Source organism: Mesocricetus auratus, unplaced genomic scaffold (assembly GCF_017639785.1).
Source record: "Mesocricetus auratus isolate SY011 unplaced genomic scaffold, BCM_Maur_2.0 Super-Scaffold_100014, whole genome shotgun sequence".
Lineage (NCBI taxonomy): Eukaryota > Metazoa > Chordata > Mammalia > Rodentia > Cricetidae > Mesocricetus > Mesocricetus auratus.
In genome coordinates this window covers 9553751-9564756 of record NW_024429197.1, presented here as the reverse complement: position 1 = coordinate 9564756, position 11006 = coordinate 9553751, and the positions used below count along the sequence as shown (strand labels likewise).

At 48.1% G+C, this 11006-nt stretch overlaps 1 long non-coding RNA gene across 1 annotated transcript; it reads left to right on the top strand.

Moving 5' to 3' along the window:
- Positions 1-418: 418 nt before the first annotated feature.
- LOC121143904 lies at positions 419-2498 on the top strand. The gene is made up of 2 exons (XR_005881200.1): positions 419-1432; positions 1947-2498. It is a non-coding gene; the product is annotated as an uncharacterized LOC121143904 (long non-coding RNA).
- The last annotated feature ends 8508 nt before the right edge of the window (positions 2499-11006 follow it).

Genomic DNA, 11006 nt, shown 5'->3' with positions numbered 1-11006 from the left:
AAGTCGAGATTTAGCTTTCCGGGATGGCAGTTCTCGGGCTTCATTTTGGGGAAAACTCCAGTGGCCCTAAGGCGTCGACCCTGCGTTTCCCGTCTGTAAAATGGAGCAGGCTAAGTCAGAGGGAGCCCGGGTACAGGGAGGTGCCGCACCCGCAACGGAAAGCAGCCGCGCAGCCGGCAGTTTGCAGGAAGTGCTTTAGGGTTGGGAGGGAGACGGAGGGCGGAGGCGGGAATGTGAAAGCCGAGCCCTCGGCTGCGGAGTTTGTACCGGAGCTCGGCAAGAGGCGGGGCGAAACTGGGGTGAAGGGGTTACTCAGTGGACGGGCGAGACCGGCCACCTCCCCCGAGGGCAGCGCGCGGGCTGCGGGGGAGGCTTTGAGGTGGCGGCTGAGGAACGTGGGGGGAGGGGAGGAGCGAACTCGCTCAGGAAAGGGGCGGGAAGTGCGCTCCCACCGCACGCATGCGCGCCCCGCTCCTCCTGCCCGCTGGCCCGGCAGGCTCGCTGCCGCTGCGCGGCCAGCACCGACGGCGCGCACGCTGGAAGAGGAGGAGCCGCCCCGCCCTCCCGCGACACGCGGCCCCCCGAGGCCTGCAGGGGGCCCCTAGAGGGGGCGGGCGGACACCTGTTTCTTCAGTTGGGGGTTAGGGAGCCGAGGAAAGGGGCTCTTTCCCTCCCTTCCCCCCTCCCCCACGAAGAGCGGGGCGGGAGGTCCTGGGCGTGCTACCGAGAGTCCGCTCCGGGTTTTCCCGCCCACTTTAACTCTGTGAGCGCTTCGACTGCGCCGCGCTGCACTCCACCGGGCGCGCCCGAGCCCTCGGCCGGAACTCGTTGTGCCGCCCCCTCACATTCCTCCAGGAACGGAAAGTGGGCTCGCAGCCCTCTTCGCCTTGGAGTCCCTCCGGCCGGGCCTCCCCTTCCTGTCTTTTCCGGGTTGCAGCCCGGGCCGGCCCTGGCAGTTAGAAAGTGCCCGCCTAAGGAGGACGCGCGGAGGAACTACTTAACGTGTCCGTGCGCCCGGTGGTGCGGCCGCGCTCGGAGCTCTTCCTGGAAACTCCCGCCTCGGGGCGCCAGGGGAGCCGGCCGGGGGGAGGGGTGCGCGCGAGGCTCACGCCCCCCCTCCCGGGGGAGGGCTCGGCGTCCCCGCCCTCCTCCCGCCGAGGGGAGGGGCGCCCGCGCGGGCGGGTGAGGGGAGGGCGCGGAAGCCGAGGTGGGGGGCGCTTCCCGCCCCACCCCGCCTCCAGAACAACGGGTTCCCGCTGCTGCCCCCTGCCGCTCGCCGCGGCTTCGACGGAGGCGTCGGGGGGGCGCCGCTTCCGTGGGAACCGGACCCGGGACGTTCTAAAACTGCCCGGTTTCCTGTCAGAAAACTTGCAGCTACTTTCCAGAAGCCGCTGGGAGCAACTTGGACCCAGGCAGCCAGAGTTGGCCACAGGTCACTTAACCTGGCGACCTCTCTCGTACTTTAGAACAACGGGGAATAGGCCGGGGCGAAGCGTTGCGCGGCTCTCACTCCGGAAACCAAAGTACTGGTTGTGGGGTTTTTTTTTAAAGGGCTACCAACCGCGGGAACTCGGGTTTTGCAGTTGAAACCCATTTTCTCCCCTCCGTACACAAAGGTCGAAATCAGGAAAGTTGATTGCAGCCCGCATGACTGCGTTTCCTTGACATTGTGCTTTAAAAAAATATCCTCGTGGCCTTCTCTCAAGAGGCACGCTGCTTTCTGAATCCGAGAGGGAGAAAAATAATTCGAGAGAGCCTGGAAAAGTTCAATGAGCAAGCCATATTTCGACATTTCCCAGATTTTGCAATATTAAACTGGGTTTGTGCCAACTTACTGCCAAATTATAAATTTCTCAAGATGAAGGGTGTTCAACCAAATTGCTGCCAGGCCCCGTAAGCAGGCACGAACGGCACTGGCTTAATTACACCTTTTCTTTCTCTCGCAGCCTAATTTAATTCGCTGCCGGATGAAGTCCTCATCCCGGGTGTCACTAACTGGCCCTTTTCTGGGGCTGAACTATCCCACACACCCATGCCTCAGTAGCTACGAGGATTGTGTAAACCATCACCCTCTGGTTCCGTTTTCTAGTCGCTCTTGTCCTAAAATGCAACTCAATCAGGTAAACTCTTTTCTTTCTCGGGGTCTGAAAAATAAGAAACATCAGAGTTGCAAGAAAATGTTGTTCTTTTAAGAAGAAAGATTTAGGCCATGAGACCAAATTTGCTGTTTAACGTGAACCCCTGAGGGGTATGCGTGGTGAGCTTGAATGCGGTTAAACCAGCTTTAATCACTCTCTTTGTTCTGGGTCTTCCATTTACTTAATGTGTTTTAAGGTGATTTGAAACAACTTTAATGTCTTTTTCTATGTAGTATAGCCTCGAACCATGCCCTATGACAAAGTATAGCTGTCTGTGGGACCCTTGTCGTTTTCTAGAATTAATTCTATATTAAACGGCTGTATGACCAAGAAATAAAAAGGGAAGTTTTGAAAGGAAAAGGAGAGGTCATGCTTTCTTTTTTTAAAATCTGAAGACTTTAACCATTTAGCCCATTTTTTGGTAACTCTAGCTAGGATCCACATTGGCTTGTTTTTGTCTGAAACGGTTTTTTGTTTGTTGTTGTCTCTGGTTTATTGTTTTCCAATAGGCAGGAAAGGAAGCTCCAACCCTGGAGCTCAGCTCTGGTAGATTCCAGGTCCTCCAACCTTTATTTTTCCTCGTAAATAACAATTGTACCCTATGCCTTGCTAGCTCCAGATGGAGGGGCATTCATTCACAAATGACTCTTGAGCCTCTGTTGAATGTCTGCTTCCTTAAAAAGCCAAAACCTCCATACCAATGCTTAAGGACCCAAGGCTTGCAGAGATTCCAGCAGAGAAACCCAAGTGCCTGGGAAAAAGGATCTTGTTTCTGTTGTACCTTTAAATCCTTTTACGACGTGAGGGAATAATAATGGCTGTTTTTTTGTTAACTGCGTGAGAGCTAGACCTTGTTCTAAATGCTTTAAGTGATTTAACTCTTCACAGTAGGTCCAAGAGGTGGCCACTGTTGCTGCCACCGTTCTGCAGATGGAGCAGTTACCAGGAACACCCAGCCTGTGAACAACAGTTCTGGGATTTGAATACAGGCTGTTTCCAGCTGCTTCCTGTCACCCAAGCTGATCCTCATTTAACTGTCCATGCAAAGAACAGTGACTCTTAATTCCCCACGTTTTCACGGAGGATGTGATCTATATGAGCAGCTCCTAGGTTAGGCTAGGCATTTTTCCTTTGGAAGTTCAAGAAAGTGAAATTTGAGACCTGCTTAGAGGAAGCATTCCCAAATCAGATTACTGTCTTGGAAACCAGCCCCGGACTGTCAGCATATGCATTATGAGTGCTAACCAGGCTAGACACGTTCCGACAGCGCGGCAGTGGTGCTTTGGAGTGTGCCTACTACCTGTTACAAAGAAGCCAGCTGCTGAGAGCACAGCTTGGAGACTCTTGTGCAGGTAGACGTGAGGAAGTGAAAGTGGGAAGAGGGGAGGTGAGAGAAGAAATGAGTGTAGTTGTGTGCACTCCACATCACTAATACACTGAAAGAATGGGGGTCAAGGTCACAAAGAAGAGAAGTGTGTGGGCGTGTTGTGACAGAGCCACAAAAGAAACATAAACATGAAAGCCCAGTGCTAGGCAGGGAAGGTGCTAAGGAGTCAGAAGGGCTTTTCTCTCCAAGTAGAGCTTTGGAACAGGAGTAATTTTAGATAGATGGAAATACAGCCTTTGGAATGGGGGAAAGGGCTGCACTCAACCCTGTCCCACCATTCCTAAGTAACACATTTTCCTCCAGGTATATAATGAAAACAACTAAAGCAAGGCGAAGGCTTGGAGTTCTCAGGGAAGCTGGATTCATGAGCAATGGAAAAGCGATTAGACTTGTTAAATGTGGTGTGGTCGAGTGAGCCTGTAGTCCTAACACTATGGAGGTTTGAGGCTAGCCTGGTCTACATAGCAAGTTCCAGGCTAAGACCGTGTCTCAAAAATTAAACAAAGGAAGTTGACTTGTTCAGGACCGAAGCAAGGCTCTAGAACATATGGGTAGGAAATTTAGGCACATATTATAGCTTAGAATATGGAAGAGGGGGCTGGAGAGATGGCTCAGAGGTTAAGTGCACTGACTGCTCTTCCAGAGGACCTGAGTTCATTCCCAGCAACCACATGGTGGCTCACAACCATCTGTAATGAGATATGGCGCCCTCTTCTGGCATGCAGATATGAATGCAGGCAGAATACTGTATACATAATAAATATTTTTTTTAAAAAAAAGAAAAGAATATGGACGAGGTCCTGTGAATATAAACGAGGCCACCTTAGAATGGAACAAAGTCTGTATGACTAGTGGCACTGGAAATGTACATTATCATGGGCCTGTGTGACACTGCTATTTTCTGGGAAGCTGTAGAACATGGGAAATCAGTATAACCTGCTCATTAGGTTCTTGAAAAGCATAGGATTTTTTTGTTTCGTTTTGTTTTCTATTTCCAGACAGGGTTTCTGTGTAGCCCTGGCTGTCCTGAAACTCCATTTATAGACCATTCTGGCCTGGAACTCACAGAGATCCACCTGCCTCTGCCTCCTGAGTGCTAGGATTACAGGCATAGTCCACCACCACCAGGTAATTAAGACTGTTTTCAAGTCCACAGATAATGCATTCTTGAAATTCTAGGACTGAGCCGGGCGTTGGTAGTGCACGCCTTTAATCCCAGCACCCGGGAGGCAGAGGCAGGTGGATCTCAGTGAGTTCGAGGTCAGCCTGGTCTGCAAAGAGAGTTCCAGGACAGCCTCCAAGACAATACAGAGAAACCCTGTCTCGAAAAAAAAAAAAAAAAGAAAGAAAGAAAGAAATTCTAGGACTGAATATATCCTTCTCGGTGCTCTTGAGATGCTGGAGATGAAGCCAGGACCTTGCATATGCTGGGCAAGCACTCTGCCATGGAGCTCATCACCAGTTCTTGGCATTTAGAAAGAGAGCCTCAGCTGGGCAGTGAGGCATTCTTTAATCTCAACACGTAGGGGAGGCAGGTCTTTAATCCCAACACAGAGGCAGCTGTATCACTTGTGAGTTCGAGGCCATCCTGATCTACGGAGCGAGTTCCAGGACAGCCTCCAAAGCCACAGAGAAATCCTGTATCGAAAAACCAAAAAAAAAAAAAAAAAAAAAGAAAAGAAAAGAAAAGAAAAAAATTTGCTGTGATAAATTCAGAAGTACTGAACCTTAAGCCAGTGTTGGTGGTGCAGAGTTTTAATCCCAGCACTCGGGAGGCAGAGGTAGGTGAATCTCTGTGTATTCAGGGCCAGCCTGGTCTACAGAGTAAGTTCCAGGATTTGCCTGCCTCTTCCTCCTGATTGCTAGGATTAAAGGCATGTGCCAATGGGAAAAAGCAAACAAAATTAGGCATGGCTGGCTTGGGAAAATAGCTCAGCAGTTAAGAACACTTGCAGAGAACATGGGTTCATGTCTTAGCACCTACAGGGTGGCTTAAAACCACCTGTAGCTTCAGTTCTAGGTGATCAATGCTATCTTCTTCCGTGGACACCAGGCATGAACCCGACTGACTTATCTATGTACAGGCTCTCAAACATACTTAAAACAAAATAAATACATACTAAAAAGCAAACATGATTCACATATCTATGTGCAGGCACTCAAACATACATAAAACAAAATAAATACATACTAAAAAGCAAACATGACTCACATATATGTGCAGACTCTCAAACATATACATAAAACAAAATAAATACATATTAAAAAGCAAACATATTCCCAGCACTCGGGAGGCAGAGGCAGGCGGATCTCTGTGTGAGTTCGAGACCAGCCTGGTCTACAGAGCGAGTTCCAGGACAGCCTCTAAAGCCACAGAGAAACCCTGTCTCGAAAAACCAAAAAAAAAAAAAAAAAAAAAAAAAAAAAGCAAACATGTATAACAGTCCTCAAAACAAAAAAGTAAAAACTGAATCCACATGTTTTTTAAGTGTGCACTCTAGGTTGTTTTGTTGTATGGGCAACGCCTGGGTTTAGTTTCAAGTCTCAGGATGCAGAGGCAGGCAGATCTATGTAAGTTTGAAGCTAGTCTGGCTTACATAGAGTTCCAGGCCAGCAGGGATACACAGTGAGACTCTTTATTTCTTTTATATTTAAATACATATAATTATTATTGTTATTTTTTTTACACAGAGCCCCCTATTGTTATTAATTTTATGTGTGTGTTTACTTGCATGAGCTCATGGAATTGACAGCAGTGACCCATGTGGTCTTTAGAAAGAGTACAAGTGTTCTTGACTGCTTAGCCCTCTCTGCACCCCTCTATTTGAGAAAGGGTCTCATGAAGCCCTCACTAGCCTCAAACCTGCTACGTTGCTGAGGCTTAGCCTTGAACTCCTGATCCTGCTGCCTGCACCTTCCAAATGCTAGGGTTATTGGCATGTATCACCATGCCAAGAGCTGACTTGACTTATTCAAGCCTTGGTTCTCTGACTTGTAAATGAGGGTAATAGCAACCCTTCCTTCGTCACAGTACCATTGTGGAGGTTATTTGATATACTGTCTTTGTTTTACCAATACTGAAAAGTTAAAACTAGAGCCTTCATTTTTAATGTAAAATATACTTTTTTTGGTTTTACGAGACAGGGTTTCTCTGTATTGTTTTGGAGGCTGTCGGTCCAGCCTGGCCTGAAACTCACAGAGATCCGCCTGCCTCTGCCTCCCGAGTGCTGGGATTTAAGGCGTGTGCCACCACCGCCCGGCTTTAATGTAAAATATACTTAGCATAAGTGTTCAACGTATGATCAGAGTAAGGTTTTATTGGGGATGACAATGCGTTCGCGTTAGTAATGCAGACTGCTGTATAGAAGTAGTGTGTGCCATATACTACTCTCCCCATTTTAGGTGTTCACTACCGGGCCTTAACTTAAACCTGGTTTATCTCATAGAAGGAAACCACTTAAAGAGGACTGTGAGTGTTCCTGCTGCCAATACAAGGTAGATCATTTCACTTCTCTCTCCTTCCCTTCTGTTTTCTCTTCATGCTTTAATCATTTTGACACCAGGCTGTACAAAAGTAATTTAAAATTAAAATGTCTGACACTTGGAGACTGACAGAACCTGATTCTGAACCCTGCCCCCTCTCTGGGGCAACCAGAAACCATCTTTCATTGGCTACTGGTCATGCAGCAGCTGATGAAGGGCCCAGGAAACACATCCAACAATTAATTTGTTAATTTAGTTTTCTGTCTAATTTGAAACCAGAAAACCCCCAATCACCTAGGAGCCTGGCTCCCTGACTCCAGTGTTGGCTTCTGAAACTTCCTGTCTTTGTAGCTTTCAGAGAAACAGAAAAGTGAGGAGAGATTTTTCCCTCACTTGGTACATAGCATTCTCCAGTGTGTCCTCCAATGGCTTTCTGTAGGGTCATAGTTCACAAGTCATGTTACCAGGAGAATAGGAAAGCAATACCTTGAGAGAGTGTTCAGTGTGGTCAAACTGCTTCCCCCTCATGGGGGATTTCCAGGCCAATATGTGTTCAGGACTTAGAAAAGTCATGTTTCATACGACTCAGATGGGTCCCTAGCATAGAGGCAAGCATGGCTCCAAACCATGATGCCTCACTGGGATCTTTCCTGCTAACTTCAGTGGGAGGAGGCACAGAGAATTTGTGACTGGAGACAGTAGCATCAGTGTGGGATGGGAGCCTTCCACGCATCCTCAGCTGGTCGTTCCCTTCTGGGGAGCTCAGCCAAGAAGTGTTTGGTTTCACTCTCAGACAGGTTGCAGAATCTGCCCCCTGCTGCCCCTTGGAGAGTCCTGTGTCTACTTCTTGGATTCCCACCTCAGGCAGGTTGAACTCTTTGCCTGACTTATGTAACCTGGCTCCCACCAAACCCTTTTTGGAACTGCTCATTAGTACATATTCAAATCTGGCAAGACTCCTTGTTTTCGGAACATGCTGCTCCGGCTCTGCCTCAAAATCCTTTCCCATTTCTCAAGTGACTTTCCTCCATGTGCTCCTGGTGACTTCACACACATCCTTTCTGGACCCTGTGTCCCACCAAAGCCTCACTTCTTCCACTTCTTCCTCTGATCTTCCCCAGTGCAGATCCTCTCTTCCCTCATTCATGCGGGAGTAATGGACCAAGATGCTGACCTGGCCACTTGATAAAAGACATTTTGTAATTTCATTTATCTGTCGTTTTGGGGACAAGGTTTCTTTGTGTAGTCCTGGCTGTACCAGAACTCACCATAAACATCTGGCTGACTTTGAATTCACAGAGATCCACCTGCCTCTGCTTCCCAAATGCTGGGATTTAAGACATGCACCACTATGCCTGGATATTGATTTATCTTTATTCATGTGTGTATGTCTATGAGGGTGTATATGCATATGAGTCCAGTTGCCCACGGAGACCAGAAAAAAGGCATTGGATCCCCTGGAGCTGGAGTTAAAGGCAGTTGTGACATGGGTATTGGGAACTCCAAACTAAGTGGGTTCTGTGAGAGCAGTACATGCTCTTAACTTCTTAGCCAGCTCTTTAGCCCTCGTTTTGTTATTTTACATCTTAGTTCTATCTTTCCAAAGAGACTATAAAGTGCCTATGGTCAGGTCAGAGTGCAAATGCTACTTGTAAATACTCCCAAAGATTCCTGTGTCCGTGGCGCACGCCTTTAATCCCAGCACTTGGGAGGCAGAGGCAGGCGGATCTCTGTGAGTTCGAGGCCAGCCTGGTCTGTAAGAGCTAGTTCCAGGACAGCCTCCAAAGCCATAGAGAAACCCTGTCTCGAAAAAACCAAAAAAAAAAAAAAAAAGAAAAAAGATTCCTGTGTTCATCATGACAACCACTGGGTGCTGTTAAACAGATTAGCTCTAAGGAGGTGTGTGTGTGTGTGTGTGTGTGTGTGTTGTGTGTTTGTTCCACACTTGGCTATGTAGGAAGACCCAGCTTCAAAAGCCAAAACACAAGCTTGAAATTCCTCCTTGAAATTCCATTTTGTAAAACAGGGCCCAGGAATCTGTAATTTTTGTATATACCTTAAGAATAGCCAGTCCTGGGGGCTGGAGAGATGGCTCAGAGGTTAAGGGCACTGGCTGCTCTTCCAGGGGTCCTGAGTTCAATTCCCAGCAACCACATGGCGACGGTTCACAACCATCTGTAATGAGATGTGGTGCCCTCTTCTGACGTGCAGGCATACCACTGTATACATAATAAACAAATCTTCAACAACAACAACAAAAAAAGAATAGCCAGTCCTCTGGTCAGAGGTGGGAATCATTGCACACAGCTCTCGGCCCAGGAAACGCTCAACCTCAGTATAAACATTGGCATTCAACTACATAAGTAGAGGTCAGTGGCTGGACTGTTTGTGTGCTTAGCAACACTGAGGCACTGAAGCAGGGCATGGTGGTGCACACCTTTGATCTCAGCACTCAGGAGGCAGAGACAGGAGGATTGCTCCACCACTGCCTGGCTGTAAATTCGAGGTCAGCCTGGTCTACGGGTGCGTCTAGGACAGTCAGGACTATGTAGGGGAGAAAGGACTTATTTGTACCATTTGAATGACCTGACTAGAGCAATCCACAACCAAGCCTGCCCCTCAAGGCACAGTCAGAAGACAGGAAGTCTGTTCCCCCGGTGGTACCCATTTGGTGTGTGGGAATTGTTGGCCATTGCAGGTGCACAGATGAAGTGGCTAGAGCTTGGTTAGTGGAGCAGAACCATCCCCTAGGCTCCCACAGCAGCTGCCCTCTGTGGCATCTGTGGAATGATACTCAGGAGCCAGAGGAGTTCAGCATGTGAAAGAGTTGGTCTGATTGTGTCCTAAGCATATCTACAGAATTAGCAAAATGTGTCTTCACTCAGATCCTGAATCTAGCTCAGGCAGTAAGTGACTGACTCAGTCCTGTTCCCCTCCTGGGCACTTGTTCTTCGGAGGGATCCACCGGATGTGAAAGGAGAGGGTTATCTTAAAACTCCAACCTCACTCCACAGGCAAGCCGCCCAGAGCCAAGGGATTGGGAGAGTGAGTGATCCCTCAGATGGCACCTAGACAGTGTTCTGCATCTTTCCATATTCTGTGTCCTCAGTGAGGTGACAGTACCAAGAAGTCCTTACTCGTTCAAAGTGGAAAAGGGTCCCTTCCAATTGTGTGGTTTTATTTGACAGACTATTATAGCAGTGACTTTAGTGGCCCCTTGCTATATAACCCCAGGCTAGCCTGGGCTACAGAACAAGTCCCTCCCTTAAAAAGGAGCAGATGGGACAGGTGGTGGTGGCCCATCCTAGCACTCGGGAGGCAGAGGCAGGCAGATCTCTGTGAGTTTAAGACCAGCCTGATCTACAGAGGGAGCTCCAAGACAGCCTCCAAAGCTATAGACAAACTCTGTCTTGAAAAAACAAAAAAACAGCCGGGTGATGGTGGCACATGCCTTTAATCCCAGCACTTGGGAGGCAGAGGCAGGCGATCTCTGTGAGTTCAAGACCAACCTGGTCTACAAGAGTTAGTTCCAGGACAGCCTCCAAAACAATACAGAGAAACCCTGTCTCAAAAAACAAAAACAAAAACAAAAAAATCAAAACAAACAAACCAAAAAAAAAAAAAAAGAAGAGAGAAAAATAAGGGACCAGAGAGCTGGTTCTTTGGTTAAAAGCACTGGCTACTCTTTTAGAGGATCAGGGTTCAATTCCCAGCACCCACATGGCAGTTTGCAACTGTAACACTTGTTCCAGGGGATCTGATGCCCTCAGACATGCATGTGGGCAAAACACCAATGCAGATAAAATAAGAATAAAGAATTTTAAAATGTTGCCAGGCAGGGTGCAGTACTTTTAATCCCAGCACTTGGGAGACAGAGGCCAGCCTAGGTTACAAATCGAGTTCCAGAACAGCCAGGGCTACCACATCTGAAAAACCAAAACAAACACAAAGATTAGAAATGTGAACTGACTAGGTAGAGAAGATCTCACTGCAAAAGT